Source organism: Eschrichtius robustus, chromosome 12 (assembly GCF_028021215.1).
Source record: "Eschrichtius robustus isolate mEscRob2 chromosome 12, mEscRob2.pri, whole genome shotgun sequence".
Classification (NCBI taxonomy): domain Eukaryota; kingdom Metazoa; phylum Chordata; class Mammalia; order Artiodactyla; family Eschrichtiidae; genus Eschrichtius; species Eschrichtius robustus.
The window spans coordinates 108,290,716-108,306,170 of NC_090835.1; the positions used below are offsets into that span (position 1 = coordinate 108,290,716).

The 15,455-nt window shown below is 43.5% G+C and overlaps 1 protein-coding gene and 1 long non-coding RNA gene across 2 annotated transcripts in view; one reads left to right on the top strand and one right to left on the bottom strand.

Moving 5' to 3' along the window:
* Window positions 1–481, bottom strand: part of LOC137774243 (uncharacterized) — a 90,353-nt gene extending 89,872 nt beyond the window's left edge. Inside the window, exon 1 of the long non-coding RNA XR_011075799.1 lies at window positions 236–481. This is a non-coding gene — a long non-coding RNA (uncharacterized lncRNA). The remainder of the gene's footprint in view (window positions 1–235) is intronic.
* The window catches only part of EXOC2 (exocyst complex component 2), a 154,549-nt gene that overhangs the window by 487 nt on the left and 138,607 nt on the right, over window positions 1–15,455 (top strand). The window lies entirely within an intron of this gene.

Consider the following 15,455-nt stretch of genomic DNA (forward strand, 5'->3'; position numbering starts at 1 on the left):
GCCGGGGCCGCGGGCTGAAGGGCCGGCGACCGCCGTCAGCCCCGCGCCGCCCTGCAGCCGCGACCGTGCGGAGGGGCCCCTGCGCGGATCCCGGAGCCCCGCCCCCGCCCCGCCGTCCGGGGCCCCTGCGGGGGACTCGGAGCCCCGCCCCGGCTCCCGGCGTGCGCCTTCGGAGCGCCGAGCCTCGGGGGCGGGTGGCCGTTGGCCTCAGCTGCTACCTGGCGCGCCTGCTTACCTGTCCCTGCGTAGGGCTGGGGGGTTCACTGGCGGGGAGCGAAGTCCAGAGGCCGGTGTTGCTTGTTTTCCTCGGTCGCGTCACTGGAGAGCTGCGCCGAGCGTTTAGTGGGCGCCCGTCGCCGTGTCTCCGGGTCGATTGCGTTATCCCCCCTTGACGGACGGGGAGACGGAGCTCAGCGCGGCGGCGCGCCTAGCCGTCGGTCTGAGCGCGGGCTGCCGTGGCGGCCGCGCCCGGACGCCGGGGCGTGCTCAGGCGGGCGGGAAACGGCGCGCAGGCGCTTCTCTCGGAGGGGAAATAGGCGACCGCTCCTACTAGCGAGTCTGGGAAACTTGTGCTTTTCTTTTCTTTTCTTTTCTTTTTCTTTTTAACAAATCTGAGTAAACTTGCAAGGAGAGCTTTAACAGTGTTTTAGAACGCTTAAGTAAGTCACCTGGATGCGCTGTGTTGAAAAGCGCGTTCTCGCTGAGGTGTGCGCGCCGCCCCTCGAATGCCTGACGATGCTCTGCTCACATCCTGGGCAGGCGGGGTGTGACCACAGGAACTGACAGCCGGAAGCCTCCCAGGGAGCCCCTGTGTCCCGCGTAGTGGATCCACAGCGGGGGATGGAAAGAGGGCGATGCGCGCTTGGTACTTCGACGCTCTCTTCTGTCTGGTGCAGTAGAAGTCTAGTAGTTTTACACAGAGGGCCCCCCAGCGCAACTTGGAACCGCTCTTGAAGTTTCAGAAAATGATTTTTCCTTCTTGTCAGGCATTTAATTTCCCGAGCTGAATATCGTGTTGAAAGTTACCTCTCTAAAAGACGGTTTATCAGCATGCTAAGTCGAATTTTCATTCATCCCACAAATACTGGAGAGCCCGTGCTGTATGACTCTAATGGGAAGGGGGACTAGTACTTAAAATTTCTGCACAGGCAGCGTTTTAATAAAGGACTTCGGACAGCTTCCAGTGCTGGGCCCGGCAGCCTGAGGCCATGTAGGAAATGCTGGTTGTGCAGTTAGCCTCTCCATGACTGTTCACCCGTTCTCCACCTTACTCCTGTCATCTCGCCAGCGTTCCTCGTTCAGCGCCCGCCACAGAGTAGAGCTCACATGTTTTCCGAGTGCGTGGGTTTCAGGCCCGTGTTGGGTGAAGAGGATTGTAAATCGACTGGGGTGGGAAGTAACGTCCATCGCTCTGCTGAGCAGTATGCTAGGGCCTTGATTGCTCTCAGACCCTGGGGAAGGTGTTCCTGGATCCCCGGGAGTGCCTGGTGAGACCGCATGGTGGAAGTGTTAGCTTCGGTCACATGATTCTGTGCATGTTTATGTCGATTGGAAAGAATTGTTGATACAAACACAAGCTTACCGTAATTGTAGAGAAATGATGCATCTCTGTGGACACACCTGTAGGCATCCTTAGACCTCAGTTTGAAAATTAGGGAGTCGAAGCACCATTTACGGATCCGTGTGCTACCACCACCTGCTTTGTAGCATGGGCTGAGCTATGTAGCAGCCTTTTTGGGCTTCAGTTTCCTTGCACCTGAGAATACATAAAACTAGATGATCTCAGAGTTCTTCCTGCTTTGAAATTTTCCAATTCAGTGAATCCTATAACCACTTAGCGCTTGTCCTGTCCTGTGGTATCTTAGGGGTTGTAGCTATTGTTGGTATTTACACGTCTGTCAGAAGACTAAGCTCTTGCCAGACAGGGATTAGCCTTAGTCATTTTTGTATCCCAATTTTAGCATATGCCTAACACATGTTAGAAATAAAATTAGTCTGTATTCAGAAAGGGGATATTTTTGCCCTCTCCATTAAATAGCCAAGAACTAAGCTGCAGTATTCAGTGTAAGTACAGCAGGAATTCAGAGGGGGGAAGGATCTTTTGGGGTTGGAGCAGTTGGGAAGGCTTCATGGAGATCAGACCTTGATGGGGGAGGATGTGGCCCTTCCGAGAGAAGGCCCGTGAACCTCTGGGTGGCTTATGAGAAACAGAGGACCATAGGCTGGGAAGTGAGTGCATTTTGGATTATGGAGTTCCTTGAACTTCAGGCAGAGGAGTTTGGAACTGACTTATGAGGCTTTTTTTTCCTGGAAAATTGTATTAGCTTTGCTCAAAAGCTTCATTAACATCCTTTAATACTGTTGGTAGCAGTTAAGACTGGGGTGGACTATACAGTTTGCTTAATTTTCCGTTTTGGTTGGAGTAATTCCTTCTACTTACTATTTCCCACTTACAGTTAGTCTTGGTGCCAGTATGGAAAGACCAGTGGACACTGGGACTTAGGAAACCTGGATCTTAGTTAGAATGTAAGCTGCGCACGGCGGATCCTCGGCACGACCTGGGGTGCTGTCTGGCACAAGTTCGCTTTCAGAAGTCCTTGTGCAGCGCTGACTGAGCTCTGCCTCTGCTACTTGCTAGCTGTGCCACTTTTGGCAGGGTTGGCCTTTAGTTTCATCTGTAAGCTTTGGTGCATTTTTTTATGGCCATATCTGCTTGTAAAGTGAGGGGTGTATGATTTTAACTTTTGTTGTATTATAATTTTACTGAAAGGCAAAACGATAAAAAGCAAGGAATATTTGGCTTTAGTTTAATTTTAATGAAAGCCCCATGTGATTGACATATTTGGGTAGGTCAGGGTGTCAGGAATCAGAATTCGTGCCAGATGGTTCACATAAGGAGATTTAAATAAAGGAACTACTTGCAGAGGTGTGGGCAGAGTGAGGGAACAAACAGGATAGTGAGGCCCAAAGGGCAACTAAACAGCTGGCGGGGACAAAGAGAAAGCAGAGCTGCCCCAGCTGGAGCCTCCGCGGAGGGTTGGCTGCTGCCAGAGGTGTGGTGCTGGGGGATGGGGGAGCAGGACTGAGGTGCCCCAACCTGAGACTGGTTCACCTCTGAAATCCGGAGCTCAGACCACCCACTTTTTGCTGGCAGTCTCTTGTCTTTCCACCCCTCACTCAGTTACCTCCCTCTGCTCCTTTACCCCGTTTTCCATCACCCTCCTACCAGGATGCTCAGTTGTGTCCTCCCTCATCTTTCTATGGCATCTGGCCGACAGAGTCTCAGTCCTGGACCATCTCAACTCTTTGCCTTTTTTAAATGCTTGAACTGAGGTTCTGAGACCAGAAGGGGAAAATCACAGCGTCTAGATTTGTACCCCTATAAATCTGTGCTCACAACTCGCAAGTGGCCATCAAAGAGTTTTTTAGAGTTTTCTTTGTTAGCCACTTGCTGCTTCTCCGCAGAATCTATTTTAAGCATTTTCTACTCTTTTCAAACCTCTCATCCTTTCACATAATCAGTCTATACTAAGCAGATAATTTTGCCACCTGAGAACTATAAGAGCTCTCCGAGGACAGTCCTGGGCTCTTTCTTCCAGAACCTTTCCTGCTCCCGGTTACATTGAAAGTGGTTGCCTTTACCCCAGGACGGGTCCCTGTACCCCTCCTGCCTTTGGGTGCACTTCCCCTCCTGCCTTTGGGTGCACTTCGCTCAGTGTTCATCTCCTGCTAAAGGCTCCTTCCAGCCAGCCTCTAGACACGCTTAGACAGACAGCAGCAAAGCGAAATAGAAAAACAACAGTAAAAAGGTAGCATCCTCCTTTGATTTCACATTCATCTGTTAAAGTTTCTCTCTCTCCTTCCCTTCCCAGCCAGATTTCTTAAATAGTTGTTTATATGCCGCATCGGTCACCCCACTGCTTTCTGGTTAGGTGCCCACCACTCTGCTGAAGGCCAGGGTCACCTGGGACCCCCTTGTCACTAGGTCTTGTTCCTGTCATTTCCCCAGTGTAGTGCCAGAGACCCAACAAATGCTTAATAGATACTTGTTTTGACGGAACAACCTGAGGGTACTCCCTCATTTTAGATCCCGGTTTACCTGCATCTTTTTGTTTTTCTCTTTCTTTTTTATTGAAGAGTTTTTTGATGTGGACCATTTTTAATGTCTTTATTGAGTTTGTCACAGTGTTGCTCCTGTTTTTACATTTTGTTTTGGCCCGAGGCGTGTGGGATCTTAGCTCCCCCACCAGGGATAGAACCCGCACCCCCTGCATTGGAAGGCGAAGTCTTAACCACTGCATCGCCAGGGAAGTCCCCTCTTTGTTTTTCTTAGGGATGGGAATCTGACACTGTCATCTTTTGAGGTGCTGGGTAACTAGTTTCTGTATGTATCTCAAATCTTCTGGGTCCACTAAACAAAAATAGAAATCTGTTTTATTTGATAAGGACCTTTTCAGTATTGTCCAGGTGACCTGTCTTTCCAGGGGGACCTGGATACTTTTTTCCCTAAAAAATTACGTTTCCTAAAATATCAAGAAGTTATGTTTTGTCCACCCCATGTGGATCTAGTAAAGAGGAAGTGGTAAGGGACATGGGGACACCTGGCAATAGACTTGACGAACGAATAATGCCGTGCTTTGACATGAAGCACTCTCCTTCTTCCTTCCAGTAAGTAGTGTATCTTCTTTGAGGTTTTTGTTCTTATGTTTCTTTTTTTGAAGGGTGGTGGTAGAGGGGATGGATTTGCACTGTTCTGTTTCATTTTTGATATGTCATCAGTGTCCAGTGGCATGAGTTAGAGGACCAGTCACCTTTGGACCCACAGCTTTTAGCTTTGAAATGTAGTGAAGGTAATTGTCCCCTAGGAGGAGACTTAGCCTGCTGGGGCAGAGATTTTATAGTTTCTGGGAAATAAAGGAGAGTTTTAATAAACTCTTCTAATTAAGATGGAATCCAGTGCTTGTTTTAAGGGAATAGCTGGGTAATCCGGTATTTATGTGACAGATGAGGTGTGTGGGAGCTCTGGAGAGTGGAACTGTCACGCTTTCCCTGTGGGCTGTCTGGCTTCCAGCATTCCCTGCTAGTCGCCTTGTGTACCTTCTCTCCCGTTAATCCCGTACCTCCAAACATTGGAGCAGGAGTGAAGGGTTTTTTCCCATTAAAAAAAAAAAAAAATTAAGTCCCGTTTATCAGTTATATTTTTTAAATCATGGGATTTTTTTTCCCCAAATGAGTTGAAACTTATACATTCATTAAAAAACCCAGTATACCTCAGTTATACTTTCTTTAGGGGAGTAATAAAGGAAAGAGGTATAAGGAGAGAGCTGGGAAAGCATCTCTTGTCTGTCCAGCTCTTCTGCTGACATCCCTTCTGAGACCTCAGGAGCCTTCTTAGTACACTTGGTACCCCACGGATTCTTTCAGATTTGTGCATGACTCTGTTTTCATTAACCATGATTTTGAGATGGAGCAGGAGGAGGGAGATGATTAACTTAGGACACTGGACAGGAGTTCACGACCTTGTGTCTAAGACTTGTCCCACCCTGTGCACGAGATGGTAAAGGGTGTGGCAGTGTGATAGAACTTGACCTTGCTCAGGAAAAGTAGAGTTTACAGAGGACCGAAGGAGGTAAATCACCGTTCTCTGAGACTTTTCCCCAGGTCTCTGGGATATCCCTCTGGGGCCAGCTGCCCCTGCTGTGCCTTGCCCTGGGGGGCAGGTCTATCCTAGGATAGGTTGAAGTGGCTCCAGGAAGATGTGGTGAATTCTGCAGTTTGGGTCTGTTGGTGGGTGGCCCAAGAGTCTAGTTGAGTATGATTTTATTTTTCAGACTCATTAGGCAGCTCTGCAACCAGATTTTTCTGGGGGTCCTTTGGATCCAGGGCGGCTCTGGGCAGGATAGGTCTACCTAGTGCTTCTCAAACACTCCTGTGCACAGAATGGCGTAGATGTGTATTAGTGGGTTGGGCTGGGCTGCTGAGAGTCTGCCTTCCTGATCTGCTCCCTGGTGATGCTCATTTGAGTAGCATGGGGGTGGAGGCGGTGGGGGGGGGGTGGGTTGGGAGTTTATTATTACTATTATTTGGTGGTTTGGGGGGGAAACTCACTTTTCTATGGCCTGACCTCAGAAAATAGTGCTTCAGCATCAGGAGGCTTTCCGTGGCCTATTTGCTGAAGGTTCTCCAAGTCTTCAGTGAGTCAGAACTTCTGTTTTTCCAACTCCTGGCCTAATCCCTTTAGCTGAGCTGGGCCTCTGGGTACCTGACAGTGAAAGAACACCTGATCACTCGTTTTGTTCAGAGTTCTTGTCTGCTATTCAAATCAAAATTCTTCCTTACTAAATAGTAAAAAATTTTGGTTTAATCCTCTTAAAGCTACTTTTGTGGTTACGTTTTCTGTTTTTTCCCCCCTAATGCTGCTACTTGTTATTTTTTTTCTATGTACATTTAGCCTGAAGTTATGTAAAAAATAATTTAATGTGTTTTTTTGTATCAGTAAGTCTTTTGGAAAATTAAAGATTGTGCCACAGTGAAATACGGGAAAATTACAAAATTAAAATTTTCTGAGCTCTGTTGCAGAAACACTTCATATTCATGCTGTGCGCTTCATTAAAGGAAAAGAGGCAGGCGGGTTAAAACCAACATAATATAAATCTAAAAGAAAATGCATTTATTTAAGTATATATTACAGATTATAGGAAAATACGTTTGTCTTTATTGTAATGAAATGCTTTTATAATGGTAATTTTGTCTTTTGACCTGTGATGGATAGGAGGTTAATTGATGTTAAATGGATGCTTTGTTAATCCTTCATCAGCTACTAAATTGGTTGGGGGAGTACAGGTCAAGGCCACACAAGGCCGGGACTGGCTTGTTTTCTCTGGGAAACCACACTTCGCTGTCTTGCCTCTCTCCCTTTCTGGCTCTCCATCCCCTCCTCCCCCTCCCCCCTCCGCCCCCCGCCCCCCCCCCCCAACTCTCTCTCCTCTCCCCTCCCCTTCCCTACCCCCTTCCCCCTCCCCTCCCGGCCCCGAGTGACAGCTGTTGGACGTTGCGTGCGAGTTGAGCCGGCGCTGTGTGGTCCGAGTGTGTGGTCTCCCTCAGCCGAGAGGCTGCTAACAGGGAGGATGGGAGAGAGCACGACTGTTTACTTTACTTTCTTTCGGATGCCGGGATTGTGCCCGGAGTCTCTCCTAAGCACGAGCAGCTTCGATCCCTCCCAGCTGGGCTGCAGCCTCCGCCTGCGCTGTCTCCCTGTTTGATCCCCGAGGCTCATGGCACTGCTGAGTGCTGGGGTGATTTTGCTTTCGCTGTGCCAAGATATGTGGCCTTGGAGAAGTTTCTTTTGAGATAGAGCTAGGGAAGTAAAGCAGAAATTTCAAGATAAGTGACAAAGTTGATGCATTTTTAGAAATTGGGAAAGCTATTATACAAAATTTGGGTCAAATTAATCCAGCTCTGCTTATGTAAAGGAATCTGGGAGTTAAGTGACATCCTGTCATGTATAACAGTTTTAATAAAAGTAACCAATTTAAGCTGACAGTTGATTCCTTGACCTTTTGTGAAAATCTACATTGATTTTGGCATGCCTGTTTACTGTAGTTATTATATTGTCAGCAGTCATATTGGCTTATTTCATGGTAAAGATTTGACAAGTCGAGACTATTAAAAAAAGAGACAACAGGCCCCAAATGGAAGCACTTGTACTAAAACCCGTGTCACCAAACTGAGACTTTAATACCTAATTTAATTGGAGTTTCAGGCTTTCCCAGGAAGATAGTCTTAACCAGTCAGTCTGAAATTACCTGGTCAGGCCAGTGAGGTAATCTCTGCTGTTCCGCGGAGGAAGGTGACCTTGCCTGAAACAGCTCTGTGCTGGTAACTTCTTTATCCAGCCCCTTCTGCCTGCAGAAGTCTTCCACTGGGTACAGCGCGGAGGAGGACCGCCTTTCTATTTGCTAGATGGGGTGTTGCCTAATTCATGAATTGTTGAATAAAGCCAATTGGATCTTTAAATTTACTCAGTTTTTTTTTTTAAATGAGACAAATGAAACTTTGTTTTCATGCAATAATATAAGTTTAGGATAATACCTTTTTTTTTTCCTAATTCTTTCATTATAAATAGCTTAGTTTCTTGATTTCATTCCTCTCTCATTCCTGAACATTCTCATAGAGATGGTTAAGTATCTTGTGACTTAAAGTGAGCACATGTGGACTGTTGATGTCATTGGGATTTTCCATTGTTTACTTCTTCCTCTCCCTGTCTTCCCAGCAGTCTTGCTGGAATGGAGTTGGTGTTGCTGATGCCTGTTCAGGACTGGAAAGGCTAGGCCACTGACGCTTTCCAGAGGGGCTAATATAGGTGGCTTATTGTTGTTCGACTGCTTTTCCCGCTGATTTTAACCCTGGGTTTCAGTAAATGAGCTGAGAGGGTAAAGCCTTCCTCCTCTCCCTTGCTCCCTTTCAGTCCTGGCCTTGGCCTGCCTTAGTCTCATTTGATCTTGTATCAGAAGATTTTAGAACTTAGTAGTGTCAAATGCTTTAAAAAAAAAAAAAAATACTGCCATCCTGTATTTCCTCTTGTGTCCATTTTTGGGGGGGTTCTGTGTTTGTGGTGATAATGATAATCTAATGCTCCTAGGAATTCTGAAGCAAAATTAGTATAGTTACAAGGTCATGTGCACATCACCACAATCTAATTCTCTGACATTTTCATCACTCCACTATCAATCCTTTCCCATTCCCCTCCTCTAGCCACCACTAATCCACTTACTGTCTCTACGGGTTTACTTGTTCTGAATTTTCATGTAGATGGAATCATAAAATATGTAACTTTGTGTGTTGATTATGGCAAAATGTGTGTAGTGTTAGTAATGTCATTATGTCTTTTACGTAGCACATGAAAATTATGTAGAGAGAGAAAACACTGATAAATAGATGCTACAGTCAAGTAATCATTAAAAATAAAATTGAACTTCTGTTTTGGAAACAAATATTTAACAGGAGCTGTGAAATGCTCTAGGCTTATCTTTGATAGAAGTGCCACTTGTGTACTGCCTGCCACCCAGCCCTCTGCCACAGCAGTCCTGCAGGGTCCTGAGTTGCACAGTGTCATCAGTGTCATTGCTAACCGGTTGTTTGAACTCTCAGTGGATAAATCCTAACTGGACTGAGTCCCTCCATTTCTTGCTTCGAGTTTACTGGGCTGAGTCCCCCAGGAATGAGCCCTGAGCAGGGAAGCAGGAAAAGGGGCCACTGGAGTGGAAACTGCCCTCAAGAGCAGTGAGTCCTTTGCAGGGCAGAGAAGAGCGTCTGTAGAGCCACAATACCTTGGCAGCATTTTTAAAAATAGCATCTTCAAATGCTTCTCTGTTGGAGACAAATTCATCTTTAAGCCTAAGGGAAAAATCACTGTCTTTGTTTGGACTTTACATTATTTAGGCCCAAAGAGTTGGAGTCTTTTGTGGTTTCTTTTTTGGAATATTTTTTTATATTCTCAGTACTGCTCCTTTTTTATGTGTGGAGTTTTTAAACTGAAAAATCAAACTTAAATCAGTTTTGGTTTGGTTTTTGTAGCAATAAAAGATGGTTGAAAAATAAATATTTTTCTAATCAGAGATTTATGAGGGGTAAAACTCATTTTGGTTTAAACATTTTAAGTATTTTTTGGGAAAAGGGGACTCAGTATTAAAGATCTGACTGTACACATTAGATTTCTGATTTTCAGGTAATTCTTTATGGAAGCGGTAATAGAATAGGAAACTTTTCACCTCTTGGGCGTTACAATTGGAGGCCACCCCTCCCAGAGGCAGCCCAAGAAGAGGAGTTGTTCTGCGTGGGTCTTGGTGGTTAATCTGCATTCGCCTCTGATTCCTTCCTGTGGCGCGAACTCTAACCTGCCTGTAAAGTGAGCGCCTCTGGGATGGGTGGCCAGAGGCGCTGTCATAGGGTGATCGAGTAAACTTTTAGGGTACAGTTGGAGGACTCAGTTTCTATAGCAGTTTTTGGTGATTGCTATTGTGGCACAGATTTATTGGTTTAAAAAACCAATGGGATACGGTACAGAATCAAGGAGTGGTGTCTGTCCTGCAGTGGGACAAATCAGGTCGACATCCCTCTCAAAGGCCACCTCTCGGTGGTGTCTCATAGCTGGAATCCCACATGGCCTCAGGTTTGCTGCTGTCCTTGAAGAGCCAGAAGAAGAGAGCGCCAGTGAGCCCATGTGTTCCCTGGTCTCTTTTCCCAGCCACCATCTGCCAAGTGTCCACTTGTTCTGGCCCTGGGCTGGGTGCTGAGAGTACAGAAAAGAATACGATGCAGTCCTAACCAAACCCATTGAGGACTGTTCTTTATCAGGGACCTTGGTACAATAATTCTTTTTTTCTCCTTTTTGTTTTTAAATGTAGGGGATGCTATTGTTATCCCTCTCCTATGCAAATGGATTTGCAGGAGTAGTGAGCAGGTCCTGAACTACCAAGAGGAAACATCCTGTGGTCACTGTTCCTAAGGAAGTGGTAGACTGCCTGGGTCCCCGTCCATGAGGGCTGCTCTGTACTGTGCTCCGGAATTGGCCTTTCTGCATAGCCCAAGGCTAGCTGCACCTCAGAAGTTTACATATGTGCTCACTGCCACAGGGAAAGCCGTATAAAAATGTATTAAAAGCATGATTTCTCTGACCCTCTACCCTCTCCCAAGAACGTTAACCTCTGGAATCTGTCCTCAGCCTTTGTCCATATTCATCAAATAGATGTACAAAGGTAGCGTTGGTTTTGATTTTTTTCCCTCCCTCCTTCCCTTTCTTAGGAGCATTGGTTGGATCCCCATTCCAGCACATCAACTGTAACAAATAATTTTTGTTTTAATATTTATTTATTTTTATATGGTTGCACCAGGTCTTAGCTGTGGCAAGCGGGCTCCTTAGTTGCAGCGCGTGGGCTCTTTAGTTGCGGCAGGTGGGGTCCTTAATTGCAGCTCGTGGGCTCCTTAGTTGTGGCACGCGGGCTTCTTAGCTGTGGCATGCGCACTCTTAGTTGTGGCATGCATGTGGGATCTAGTTCCCTGACCAGGGATCGAACCCAGGCCCCCTGCATTGGGAGCGCAGAGTCTCATCCACTGTGCCACCGGGGAAGTCCCTGTCACAAATAATTTTTGAGACAGTATAGAACAGTTGGACTTGGGCTGAGTACAAAGTCCTTTATAGAGACACAAACTGAAATATTTATGGATGAAATGGTATGATATTTGGGATTTGCTTTAAAATACTCCCTCAAAAACAACATAAAAGTGTGTTGAGGAGGAGATGTAGTTGAAAAAGAGACAAAATGGGAACATGGAGGTTCATTATGCTGGTCTCTCTTATGTGTATTTAAAATTTCCATAATAAAAAGTAAAAAAAAAAAAAAAAAGAAAAGAAAAACCGCGTGGAGAATCAGAATAACATGGCTCTGAGGACTGGTTTTGAATCCCAACTCTGCCACTCACTAGCTGTTACTTTGGACAAGCTGTTTAACCTCTGATAATCTTACCATTATTAATAAAACTACTTAGCATTTTAGAAAACTAAACTTTTTCTATACATTCTAAAATCATATATAAAAATTATATAGTAACACAGTTGTAAATATATAGATTATATAATTATTAATTTTTTAAAGAAAGAAATTATATTTTTTTATTGGCAAAAGTTGAAAATGCTCATATAAATTACTAGCCCAGAGCTTGAATTTCCATTGGATCCATCGCAGGAAACAAGCACAGCTGGCTGAGGTGGTTGACCTGTTTCCCTGCATCTGGACCTGCAGGCTGTCCTTGGCTCTGAGGGCAGGAGGGACAGTGGTGCTGGCCTGGCGTCGTTGCTGGAGGATAGCAGCCCCCCAGTGTGGCCCAGATTGTAGGCCTCCAAGGCCAGAACCAGGCTTACCTGTTTATTAGAAGCTTTCTGTGCTAGGCTTGTGTCAGTTGGGTAGGTTTTTCTCTCTCTTCACAATAGGGTCTTGTCCAGGAAAGGTCACTTGATATGCAGGCTGTAGCTCTTCTAAACATCTGGTCAGGAAACTGTCCCATGGAAGCTTTATATATTGTGTTACGTATGTATTTGTGTGTGTGTGTGTGTGTATATGTACATATTTATACATAAATTATATAAATATGTATAATATGTATACATATACAAATGTATATATAAAAAATGATTTTAAATTTATGGAAAAAGTTCCTGGCAGTAAGTATTCTAAAATGGCAAATAGTTAGCTAAATATATATATGTGTGTATATATGCCCCCACATGTCATTTTTTTTAACCAATTTGTTTAAGTGTTCTCTTGGTCTTGCATACTTTTCAGAACATTTTTTTAGAGGATCATCCTGCCAGTTAAGCCGTGGCATCACTGTGAGACCAATCATTTAGAGCTTGAAGAAAAAGGAGTTGAATGGTTTTAAGTGTAGACATTATGAGCTTCTTAAAGGCAAAAATTACTACAGCTTTTCACACTAGAAATAAAAAAGCCACTGAAGCATCCTATAGGTTTTAATTTCTAATAAACTAACTATTAATTGCTGTCACTTATATAAACAAAAAGCCCTTTGGGGTCCCCCCTCTCTTTTTTTAAAAAAAGAGTAAAGGGTTCTTGTGACCAAAAAGTGAGAAAATCACTGCGGATTATCTCCAGCCACTATTGGCTCATTTCTTGCTTAAGGAACCACCGTTAGGAAGCTCCAAGCTCCTGTGTGAGGGTCTTGGATCTTTTACCTAGGGAGCTGATGCTTGGTGAGAGGGACTTGGACCACAGGTGGCTTCTTTCCTTTTTGTGATTTTTGTGATTTTTTTTCACTTTGTTCCCTCTGTAAGATTTTTTTTTTCTTTTTCTTATTCAGTGTACAGATTAAGGGACAGGGTGGAGGACAGGGTGGGGGGATGATCATGGGGTGTCAGGGGGGACTCTGGGGGGCAGGCTGGGTGAGTCTCCATTTGCCCCCTCTCTGTGGAAATGATGTGAAGCAGTAATGACTGAGAATTTTCCAGTGTTAATACTAGACAAACGGCAGATCCAGGAAGCTCGGAGAATATCAAGTAGGATCAGTACTAGAAAATCTGCCTCTAATCATATTATATTCAAACTGCAGAAAATCAAAAAGAGGAAATATTGAAGTAAGCTAGAGGAAAAAAGCCTTACCCATGGCGGGGACCAAGAGTAAGAATTATATTGGATTAGAACAAATGAACTAAGTGTTCAGTCCAGACAGATAGAAAAAGAAAGCAAAATAAAATGCAAGGAAGAGGAATTAATACATGTTGAAGCTGTCAGTAATGAATTAGAAACAGTGCTCCTGAAAAAGAAGGTAGAATTTATAGCTTACTTCAAGGACTGTTACTATAAAAAGTCATTAAAACAAAATATTGACCAGTCTAACCATGAAAAAGATATTTACAGATACTCAAGACAATGAAAAAAGTAATAAAATGACAGCTATGGAAGAAAATAGAATGATATTAAACTTGAAAATCAGAACAAAATACCTGACTTTCTGAAAAATATACTAAAATTGTCTGAAGATTTATAAAATACATACCCATAATCCTTAAGCAAATTCCCAAATAATCATACCCAGCGTGGTACTAGAATGAGATGGTATTATAGGCCAGTAATAGGAAACCTACAAGGAACAATATTCCTGTACTATTTATAAGATGACAAGTATCGAAAACTTCAGATTCTTTCTATAAGGTAGCAATAGCACTCTGGATACAGTAAATGCTTAATAATATTTGTAAACTGCTGAGTGCTTCCTGCTACTACAACAAACAGGCAATGGAGTAAAAGAGAAGATAATTTCTGACTAACTGTAAATAAGACTAAAGATGTAGAACTCCTAAATGTAGTATTAGCAGATCAAATCCAGGAATGCCTAAAGGACTAGTAAAATGGAACCAAGTAATGTTTATTCCTAGAATGCCCACTAATTCATTAACAGGAAAATTATTTCAATTCACTGTATTAATAAGTAAAAAAATTATCTTGAAAGATGCTGAAAAAATATTTGATAAAATTAAAACTTCATTTCTGATTTAAAAAATAGACTTTCAGTAAATAAGAATAAAGATACTTTCTGTAAGATAACTACATAATATCAATAGCAGACATCTTAGTGGTGAAATGCTAGAGCATGTATTCTTAACAGGAGCAATAACTGAAAATTAGCTCTTGAGGGGACAAAAACATCTTAACCTTTATGTATAAAGTGCAGATAAACATACAGTACCTAATACAGGTTTTACATTATGATATTGAAACTTCTTGGGGGTAACTGGGAAAAAGACCTAAATAGAAAGACTTCTCCTGGGGTAGGAAGGCAAACAGGTAGAGAAGCGTTGCTCTAGAGGCTTGCCTGCTACGGTCACACTGTGCTTGCGAATACCACAGTTCACACTGGTTGGGGTGTTACAGCAAATGCAATAAGGCAACTGAAATAAGTGACACAAATATTGAAGAGTAAGAGCCAAGGCTGTTACAGTATTTGAAGGTGATGAAATTTTCTGCAGAGAAAACATAGAAGGTCTTTTGGGAAATTATTTCAATTGAGAGAGGCGCAATAAGTTGGTTTCAGATAAATTACATGAACTATCCCTGTGAACAGAGCTGAATAGTTTATTGACAGTCATAAAAAATGAGTAAGTGGGAAGATTCAATGTTGTAGCTATTTTAAATGTCCTGAAATTATCCTGAAATTCTGTGTAATTGATACATTTGTTCATTTAATGAATATGTGTTAAGCATCAGTTGTATGACATACTGTTCTAAATTCTGGGTGTACAGCAGTGTGTGGAACAGACAAAAACCCCTTCCCTACTGGAACTTATACTCTAGTCAGTAGAGATAGACAAAAAAGTATAAATAGAGTATGTCATGGTGGTGATAATTCCCATCAAAATTCTAGTAGGGTTAGTTTTAGAATCAAGTAAAGTATTTTAGAGTTCATCTGGACCAATATCTCTGAGAGATGGCTAAGAGAACTTGTTAAAGATTAATTGTCCTATCAGATAATTGATTATAATGTAAAATTAAGTTATGCCATAGGTGCAAAATAGATCAGTGGGGTGAAATATAGAGGGTCCAGAAACAGACTCAAAATGAGAATTTTTGTCAGAGATAAAAGTGGCATTTCAGATCAGTGGAGAAAACAGTGGGTTAGTCAATGAGATGGTATTGTGGTCGACCAGCTATTCTCAGTACTCCAAAATAGATTCCAAATGAGGTAAATAATCATAAAGATTAAACCAGCATTAAAGTACCAGGAACATGACTTTGAATGCGTGCCTCTAGAGTGGCGAAGAAAAGGTCAATGGGTTTGATGTTAAAAGACTCAAAGTTTCCCGAGGCCCAAGAGCACCGTAACCAATGTGAAAGGACAGTGATAACTGGGAAGATTTGGACAGTGGGGACAGTGGACACAGGGTG